The sequence below is a fragment of the Cololabis saira genome, chromosome 5 (genome assembly GCF_033807715.1).
Source record: "Cololabis saira isolate AMF1-May2022 chromosome 5, fColSai1.1, whole genome shotgun sequence".
Classification (NCBI taxonomy): Eukaryota; Metazoa; Chordata; class Actinopteri; order Beloniformes; family Belonidae; genus Cololabis; species Cololabis saira.
The window spans coordinates 3901630-3912123 of NC_084591.1; the positions used below are offsets into that span (position 1 = coordinate 3901630).

Genomic DNA, 10494 nt, shown 5'->3' on the forward strand with positions numbered 1-10494 from the left:
TTTTTTATGTTTTTATTTTCTTACTTTCCAATTAAAAACATAAATTAAAGCTGCAAGCAGCGATGAACAGGCCCTCGCACCCTTGTGCACGTTCAGGCGTGCTGCAGTGGAAGCGCTTGTATGACTTGCATGTATGACATGCATGTAGATTCTTCAGGCCTGGACATTTAGCGGCTGACACCACCCACAACTCTATATCAAACCATTCAAAAGTTATGGCAGAAAGTAGGAACTATCAGATATCGACCAATCAGATGAAGGGGCGAGGCAAATTTGCAGCAATTATGTTCAAGGACTCAAAACCATGTCTGATGACACCACCCACGAGTCTTGATGTCAAAGCATTCAAAAGTTATTGCAGAAAATCAGAACTATCACATATTGACCAATCAGAAGAAGGAGCGGGGCTAATTTGCACCAATTAAGGTGAAGGAGTCAAAACCGAGTCAGATGACACCACCCTTGACTCTTTATATCACACCATTCAAAAGTTATGGCAGAAAGTAGGAACTATCAAATATGGACCAACCAGATGAAGTAGGGGCGCGCTTTTTGGCATCTATCGTCGCCCTTGTGATGTATAACACACCTGGGTGCACATTATGGTTCGGGCTGTATTAACTGCCGAAGGAATGGCATAAATTGCGCCAAAATTACACGATTAATTCAAAATGTTCAAAATGGCCGACTTCCTGTTCGGTTTCGGCTATGGCGCCAAGAGACTTTTCTTTAAGTTGCGACATGATACAGGTGTGTACCGATTTTCGTGCATGTACGTCAAACTGGATTGTGGGGCTTGAGGCACAAAGTTTTTCTGTTGAGCCGTTAGGCCACGTCCATTAATGCAAACCATGAAATATCAAATTTATCGCCAGGCCTGGCATGCGTGCAAAATTTGGTGACTTTTGGGGAACTATCAAATATGGACCAATCAGCTTTTTGGGGTCTAGCGTTGCAACGGTAACGCTTTTGAAAGAGAAAAGTAATGTGCGTCGTCGCAGGATGGAGACGAACATTCTGATGTATAACACATCTGGGTGCACGTTGCAGCTCGGGCCGTATTAACTGAGGCACAAAGTTCTTTCTGTATGGACCAATCAGATGAAGGGGGGGCACGCTTTTTGGCGTCTATTGTTGCCACAGTAAGGCTTTTGACTGAGAAATGTAATGTGCACCGTCGCAGGATCGAGATGCACATTTTGATGTATAACACACCTGGGTGCACGTTACGGTTCGGGCCGCATTAACGGCCGAAGAAATGGCATAAATTGCGCCAAAATTACATGATTAATTCAAAATGGCTGACTTCCTGTTCGGTTTCGGCCATGGCGCCATGAGACTTTTCTTTAAGTTGCGACATGATAAAGGTGTGTACCGATTTTCGTGCATGTACGTCAAACCGGATTGTGGGGCTTGAAGCACAAAGTTTTCAAGGGGGCGCTGTTGAGCCATTTTGCCACGGCCATTAATGCAAACCATGAAATATCAAATTTATCGCCAGGTCCGGCTTGCGTGCAAAATTTGGTGACTTTTGGGGCGCATTTAGGGGGGCAAAATAGCCCTCCTTTTGTCGGAAAAATAAAGAAAAAGAAAAAGAATTCCTACAGATACAAAAGCACTGTAAGTGCTCGGGCCCTAATTAAAACTAAAGCTGACTCAATACAGCGATTCAAGTACTATAGTACTAGTAGCTGTAACATTTACAGGGGAACTTGTCCGGACATGTTTAGCGTTTAAATGATAATTCAAGCTGCATCAGCTCTGCTGATTGGAAAATTATTTTTCACAAAATGTACAAATCATCACGTTCTTGTTGATAGTCCCGTCTTCTTTCTTTTGATACATAAACTTGCCGTTCAAAGGCCCCAGCAAAGATTTGCTGAGTCCCTCCCCTGAGTCGTCCAGGTCTGTCACCCTGCTTTGTTTCTATTAATATCATTTAATAGACACTCATTAGACTAAAAAAAGTGATTAAAACAATTAATTGGGCAGTGAAAGGGTTAAACATTGAGGGGATTTAATTTAATAGACATCATAATGGTTAAAATAATTATTAAACAGTAGGATTACTTAAAAAAGTAACTAACACAATTAATTTGGCAATGAAAGGGTTAGAAATTCAGGGGATTTTATTTAATGGATATCATAAGGGTTAAAAAAATCATTAAATAGTATAAATTCATTAAAAAAGTCGTTAAAACAATTAATTTGGCAATGAAAGGGTTAAAAATTCATGGTTTAATTTAATTGGCATCATAAGGGTTGAAATATTTAATTTAATGGATATAATGATTAAAAGATTCATTAAACAGTAAATTCATAGAAAAAGTACTTAAAATAATTCATTTGGCAATGAAAGGCTTAAAAATTCATGGTTTAATTGGCATTATAAGCGTTAGAATATTCTATAAATAGTATAATTTATTCAAGTATATCTGTTAAAATTCATTACAATTTAGTTTGGCATTTATGGGATTAACAGTTAACTTCACTCTCACAGAACCAGACAAATCCTCTAAAAGGGAGCAACAGAGAAGCTCATTCTGCAGCTGACCAGCAGGGGGCGCACATCTATGCCAGTCAGTGCAGCTAAACCCAGCTACTGTTTAAGTGTGCTAACCTGAAGAAGGTTAGCACACTTAAACAATACTGGGTAAAAATAAAAAAAAATTTAAGCTACAAGCAGCGATGAACAGGCCTTCGCACGTGCAATTTTCACCAATAAAGGTCAACGAATCAAAACCGAGTCCGTTGACACCACCCATGACTCTTTATGTCAAATCAATCAAAGGTTATGCCAGAAAGTAGGAACTATCACATATCGACCAATCAGAAGAAGGGGCAGGGCTAATTCATGCCAATGAAGGTGAAGGAGTCAAAACCGAGTCCGATGACACCACCCACCACTCTTTATGTCAAACCATTCAAAAGTTATGCCAGAAAGTAGGAACTATCAAATATGGACCAATCAGATGAAGGGGGGGCGCGCTTTTTGGCGTCTATCGTTGCCACGGTAAGGCTTTTGACTGAGAAAAGTAATGTGCATCGTCACAGGATCAAGATGCACATTTTAATGTATAAGACACCTGGGTGCACGTTACGGTTCGGGCCGCATTAATGGCCGAAGAAATGGCATAAATTGCGCCAAAATTACACGATTAATTCAAAATATGACTTCCTGTTCGGTTTCGGCCACGGCGCCAAGAGACTTTTCTTTAAGTCGCGACATGATAAAGGTGTGTACTGATTTTCGTGCGTGTACGTCAAACCGTATTGTGGGGCTTGAGGCCCAAAGTTTTCTAGGGGGCGCTGTTGAGCCATTTTGCCACGCCCATTAATGCAAACCATGAAATATCAAATTTATCGCCAGGTCTGGCTTGCGTGCAAAATTTGGTGACTTTTGGGGCACGTTTAGGGGGTCAAAAAGGCCCTCTTTTTGTCGGAAAAATAAAAAGGAAAATAAAAAGGAAAAGAAGGGGGGAAAAAAAGGAAAATTCCTACAGATACAATAGGGCCTTCGCACTGTAAGTGCTCGGGCCCTAATTATTAGTTCCCCCGAAACTACGGCACATTTGCCCAAAATACTGGCCGAATACAAGGTGGACATCCTTAACAATGAGCTCTCTATGGTGGATATTTGGATTAAAGTAAATAAACTCTCTTAATATTAAGAAAATAAATTTTATATATCATTTTGTTTCAATGAAAAACAAATAAATATGGAAAATTTGGCCTTTCAGATCAAAATAAATGATGAATAAATAAAGAGAGTAAACTCTACAAAGTTCCTTGGGGTCGTCATTGATGACTGTCTAAACTTTAAATGTCATATAGATCACCTTGTGCAAAAAACTGTTTTTCAAACCGAGACACCTGCTTCCACGCTCTGTCCTTCTCACTCTTTATAAAACTTTGTTTGAACCATGTTTAAATGACTGTAATATTATTTGGTGTAATACTTATCCTAGTTATCTAAAAAAAATTTAAGTTTTACAGAAAAAAATTATCCGTGCCATCTCCTGGACTGAATTTAATTCACCTAGTCGCCATCTGTTTGCCTAATATGGTATTCTTCACCTTATAGAATATAACTACTCCCATAATGCTTGTACAATATATCAGGTGGTCTCAGGTTTGAATCCCAGACTAACTCAACTCATCCCAATCTCCGTTCCCCATCTCAAGGCTGCTATTATTGGCAACACTTCTACTCTCTGGGCTGATTGCTCACTTTTAAAAAAAATTTATATTTGTTATTAAGAGCTATCATCACCATGTCTACCTCAGCACTGCTGCACCTTTCACTTTTTTAATTGTATATATGTTAATAAGTGCCACATTGTTTATTTACTGTACATTTGTTATTTACTGTTGCTACTTTTAAATCTGGGTACAGTGAGCGAAATAACTGGAGTCAAATTCCTTGTTGGGCAATGTTCAAACTTGGCCAATAAAACTGATTCTGATTGGGTGCCTTCAATCCTTGTTGCTTCTACTGTTTCCCATGTTTCTTCTTCCCCTTTTACTACCGCGTATGGTGATTGTAACCCTTCGTCCCAGTGTTTAAAACAGCATCCGTCTACAAACAACTTGATCGCTTCGTCAAATGGTGTTGCCGCTAAGTCTTCCCTGACTTTGTCGTCTCGAACAATTATTTCCATGCACTTGTGTGTTTCTCCCTCTGTTATATGATCTGCCATGTTGATTCTTTCATGTGTGTACGAAATATTTGGTGCTTCTAGCACTTTGCACAATCGTCCTTGTCTCAATGGAGTCATTGTGAACGAAGTTGATGTGGCAGTTTTTTCGATTAATTTCGTGCTGTGTGCATGTAAGGTGTCGTGTTTCCATGACATACATGATTACCAACCGTACTCCCACTTTTTTTCCTGGAACAGGAAATCGTTTGCTGATGATCCTGTTACAGAAACATCTAAATAAAACGGAGACGAGTAATCTGGGGTGGAGAGGTCTGCTGCCGACGATAGCGATTGTGCCAGCAGAATAAATGCTATTTCTGGTCCTATTTCTGCCTCGGTCCAATCTAATTGTGCCGTTAGGTTCCTCATGCCTAGTTGTTTTACCATGTCGCGCAATGGTTGGGTGGTGGAGGATGGAGGAGCGGTGTTCCGGAGAGATGTGCACCCCCTTTTGGGATACCAATCTCCCCAGGAATGAAATCTGTTTTTTAGCGCATTGTAATTTTGCTTTGGAGACCTTAAATCCTTAGCCTGATGGCCTGGGTGCAAAGCCAAGAATCCCAGACCTTGCACTCCTTGACCTTAACCTGCAGGTTAGGTTCACAGGGTCAGTTGCCGTAGTAACTGACTCAGAGTTAACTCGCTTTCTGGAACTGAAAACTCCGGGTTTCCCTCATGTCAGGCTTAACAAACTCAGAGTTTTCAAAAAACCTGCTTCCTGGAATACCCCTCAGCTCTTCACATCTTGTTGCTGCTTTTCTCTCTTCTGTTGCATTCAAAACTACAATTTCTTGCTCCTACAGCGCCTCCACCTGGAGAAAACAATTAATTACAGCACTCACTGCAGCTTCACAAACTTACCTCATATATTAATTTCACCATCTTGCTCCACACACTTGTTGCTTCTTTTTATTTCACTAATTAAATAAACACGTTGAAATTTGATAATGTCCCTTTGACCATCCGCACACCACATGATACATAACATAATAGATCATTTTAGAAATTCATCCATTAAACAATTTTCAGTCTTCAGTGAGGGCTGATTGTCAAAACAGAAAGACATGACAGCAGCATTATTCTACACTTCAACGAATGTGAGGGGTATGTTTGTTCATCCCAGTGTGTCACCGCTGGTTGTGCTATAGACTTAATCTTGGTCCGATCCTGCTCCTTCCTGTCTATTCACCAATAGTAGAGCAGCTGGTCCAACAAGGGCAGCCCTCGTCCTTTGCATAATGAGGCATAAATGCAAAAGGCAATGTAAAAAGAGGCGACAAGGGAATGTAAACACAAAAAAATGCACGTAGAAGAAAAGGAAAAACAACAAATATATATATATATATATATATATATATATATATATATATATATATAGATCTGACCATCTAACTATTTATTGATCCTCAAAATCTCAAGAAATGACAATAAAACCAAAATGTTTAAAGGCCATAATTGATAGACCTTTAAGATGTAAGGATGTTGTTACAATGACCAGGTTCAGATCCGAAACGGGACATCAGTGATGTGATCTTCTGCATTTTCAGGTGTTTACATCGTACAAGCTGTTAGGTTTTATTTTAATATTACAGAACATTTAGAAGTAATTCTTATCCAAAGTGACCCACATCAGAGGACAACAATCAAGTCACAGCAAACATTATAAATTGAAGAGTAAGTTAACAGCGTTCAGCATTCAGATATTACAGGGTTTGCATAGTTTTAGAAGAATTCCTGCAACATTCAACATCTGTTCGCAAAAGTCCCTGTAACAATGCTCATCACAAACACGGTTTAGCATTTGATGTAAACTGAAGTCATGAGCTTCTAAACATTTGTTGATGGCAGTGGTGGGATTTGAACCCACGCCTCTTCTGAGACTGGAGCCTAAATCCAGCGCCTTAGACCGCTCGGCCACACTACCACTTATGGATGGAAAGAAAGTTGCTTTTCTTTCCAATTAATTCTCCTTCATTTTCCCTTTTTCATTTGCCCTTTATCAAAGCTTTTCACTGGATTCATTTGTAGATGTGTATGTTGGAATCACATTTCCATATAACTTCTAAGTCTGAGGAAAAAACATAATAACTCCTTATTAAAAGTTAAAAGACAGATAAGTGTGTGAAGTACCTGCCGGGTGCTGTGGCGCGTGCCTGTAATCCAAGTTACCGGGAGGTTGAGGCTGGTGGATGGTTTGAGCTCAGGAGCTCTGAGCTGCAGTGGACTATGCCGATCAGTGTCTGCACTAAGTTTGGTAATGATATGGTGATCCTGGGGGAGTCCGGGACCACCAGGTCGTCTAAGGAGGGGAGCATCAGACACGGAGCAGGTCAAATCCCCCGTACCGCTCAGTAGTGGGGTCGCACCTGTGAATAGATGCTGCAGTGCAGCCTGAGTAAAACAACGAGACCCAGTCTTTTTACACTCCCTCTACTCTTATAATAACTACCGTCACAACACACCAGGGGTCCGTTTCACAAAGCAGGTTCAACAAACACTTAGTTTAATCCTGAACTCTTAGTTGATCTACTCTGAGATCGGAAACTCTGAGTTTTCGGTTCCAGAACAGCGGATTTGAGGTAATTTACATTACTCAACTCTAAGTAGTTTCACCGGGAGTTAAGCGCGAGCGTGAGGGAAATAAAAAGCCATCATCAGTAGAGCGCTGATACAAGGATTCACCATGGCAACCGGCGACACAAAAGAGCGACATACATTTTCTTTTTTTTCTTTTTAACTTTATCTTTTCAATTTACAAAATCCCTTTGAGGAAACGTTAGTTTGCATCTGAAGATCCACATACTTCACGCCACTGGAGTTAGAAGTGTTAATACGTGCATATGGCGAGTATGAGAGCATATTTTGAAAAAAAAAATGAAATTTTATTGTCAATTAGATCAGGGCCGTCAATTGGGTACGGCAGCTGCCACACCTCGGCTTCAGGGGAGAATGCAAATGTTTTTTTTAAAATACATTTATGGAATTACTCTGTATCTATTTGTATTAATGTATTCTATTACTTCATACATATAAAATAACTACAACTGCATATCAGAACAACATGATGGATTTCAGTAGGTATTATCTTTCCCAACACTTGTACCCCCCCCCCCTCATATCTTGAAATGTCCCAGCGTCCCTGACGACAGTGGTCGCTATCAATCTCGTTTTTAGTGCGCTCTGCAGATATAATATATGTCCTGCCATTTTCTTTCTTTTTATTTAAATTGATTTATTTTATTATATTTATGTTACTTATGTAATGACTTATGCACTTCATCCACTTTATGTCTCATACTGTCTTTGTTTATTTAATTCCTTGATGCCTGACTGTCCACGGTCAATGTTCTGACTGTAATTGGAACTTTTAAATAAAGTTTTAAATAAAGTTAAAAAAAAGTGCGCTCTGCAGTGTTACTAACTTACAAAAATTAAAATGAAGCAGACAACCACGCAATAAAAAAAAAAGAAAGAAGGCAAGTGATGGGTCCAGAACAAGGGCGGATCTAGGATGTCAGGAGATCCGGGGCTTAGCCCCGGGGGGGGTCTTCCCGGTTTGGCACCGTTATCCCACTCCTTTGGACGTACAGTAGCTACAGCTCGGTTTGCAATAGCTCTCTACCACTACCAAAAGTTTTCTACCACTTTTAAATACACTTGGCATGTCCAAATTTTGAGAGATTTCTCTCCACTTTTGTCCCTTTTTATTGAGGTCACGATAGGCCTGCAGTCTTGTATCCCACAGCTCCTCACACAGACTCACAGCCAAAATGTTTTTTTCTTCAATCTTGATCATCTCTGATCTACAACCTGCAAGTTTTTTTCTCCCTCCACCACCTTCTCTCCTATCGGACACCGCCGAGATGTGTCACAGCGCAGCACGGTGAAATTAAAAAATGTTCAATTTGGGCGAGGCAAATGTTTATAGATATTTAGATATTTTTAGATATTTTGAGACGCAGTATCAGGCCAGCAGAGATCATTTTAGATGCTTCCCGTGCCCTGAATACATTAAGTGACGGGAGCATTATTTTTTATAGGATGTTACTGGACTATCAAATTATGCTACCCCTGAAATATTTATTTAAAATGGATGAATTAAGATATATCGGTTTATGCCGTGGTAGCATTTTTCGACGAAGCAGCAGAAATCGACAGAACACCGGCTCGGTCTGCGCTTTGCACCCAGAGCGGACGCTTCCCCACCGAGCTCGGTGGCGCGAGACAGCACCTGCCGCGGTGTTTGCGCCCAATTGAACATTTAGACCAGACGTTTTTTTTTGTTTTTTCAGATCCGGGCACTTGCGCCGTCTCTGCGCCGAGTCTGCGCCCAACCCGGCGGCGTGCGCCCTGTTGCGCGCCGCCGACCTCGGCGGCAGACCCTGCGCTCTTGCGCGTTCACAATGAATGGGAAAGCTGGCAGCAGCTACCGCTGTGCGCCCAATCAGTGATTGTTCACATGGGGGCTCGCCTGCTCGGCCCTGCCCGTGGGTGCTCGGCCATCTCCGTGGACGCTCGGGCCCCGAAGCACCCACGGTTCCGGCGCCTATGGATCCGGGGCTTTTGGAAAAACATTCGGGGCTTGAGCCCAAGTAGCCACCCCCTAGATCCGCCTCTGGTCCAGAAGATATTAACGAGGCTGTTAGCCACTGATGGATTAATTATGCAAGTTCATCTCAAAGTAAGATATAAATCCTCTTATACATCTGTTTAAGGGAAATATTTGACTTTTTTTTTACTCTCCCTCTCCTTTTTGCATTTGGACTTTAACTGTTTGAAGTTAAACTGGGATGTCCCTGTGATATTGTTGCACTGACATAGTGAATAAAATACGTTGCGTTTGTCAGATACGCCTTTTCTGCTCTCTAACTCTGCCGCTTGCTGTCCGTGGTGCAGAAAACGGATGCGTATCGCGTAAAGACCCATTGGCTGAATTGACGCCACTGAGGGAGGAGACAGAGAGAAACTCCAGGTTCGCTGAAATAAACCTGTTCCCGACCAGGTTAGGTTCAGAGCGTCTGTTACTACGGTAACTGACTAGGTTAGGTTCAGAGCGTCTGTTACTACGGTAACTGACCAGGTTAGGTTCAGAGAGTCTGTTACTACGGTAACTGACCAGGTTAGGTTCAGAGAGTCTGTTACTACGGTAACTGACCAGGTTAGATTCAGAGCGTCTGTTACTACGGTAACTGACCAGGTTAGGTTCAGAGAGTCTGTTACTACGGTAACTGACCAGGTTAGGTTCAGAGAGTCTGTTACTACGGTAACTGACTAGGTTAGGTTCAGAGAGTCTGTTACTACGGTAACTGACCAGGTTAGGTTCAGAGAGTCTGTTACTACGGTAACTGACCAGGTTAGGTTCAGAGAGTCTGTTACTACGGTAACTGACCAGGTTAGATTCAGAGCGTCTGTTACTACGGTAACTGACCAGGTTAGGTTCAGAGCGTCTGTTACTACGGTAACTGACCAGGTTAGGTTCAGAGAGTCTGTTACTACGGTAACTGACCAGGTTAGATTCAGAGCGTCTGTTACTACGGTAACTGACCAGGTTAGGTTCAGAGAGTCTGTTACTACGGTAACTGACCAGGTTCAGAGAGTCTGTTACTACGGTAACTGACCAGGTTCAGAGAGTCTGTTACTACGGTAACTGACCGAGAGCTTAAGTTACCTCTCTTTGTGAAACAGGCTAGAGTTACCTCTCTTTCTCTGGTTTGAGTTACCTCCCTTTGTGAAACGGAAAACTCAGAGTTTCCCTCATTTCAGGGTTAACAGACTCAGAGTTTTCACTAAACCT

The 10494-nt window shown here is 41.5% G+C and overlaps 1 non-coding gene across 1 annotated transcript; it reads right to left on the reverse strand.

Annotated features, from left to right (window-relative positions):
* Positions 1–6542: 6542 nt before the first annotated feature.
* On the reverse strand, positions 6543–6624 carry trnal-uag (transfer RNA leucine (anticodon UAG)). The gene has a single exon. It is a non-coding gene; the product is annotated as a tRNA-Leu (tRNA).
* Positions 6625–10494: the final 3870 nt, after the last annotated feature.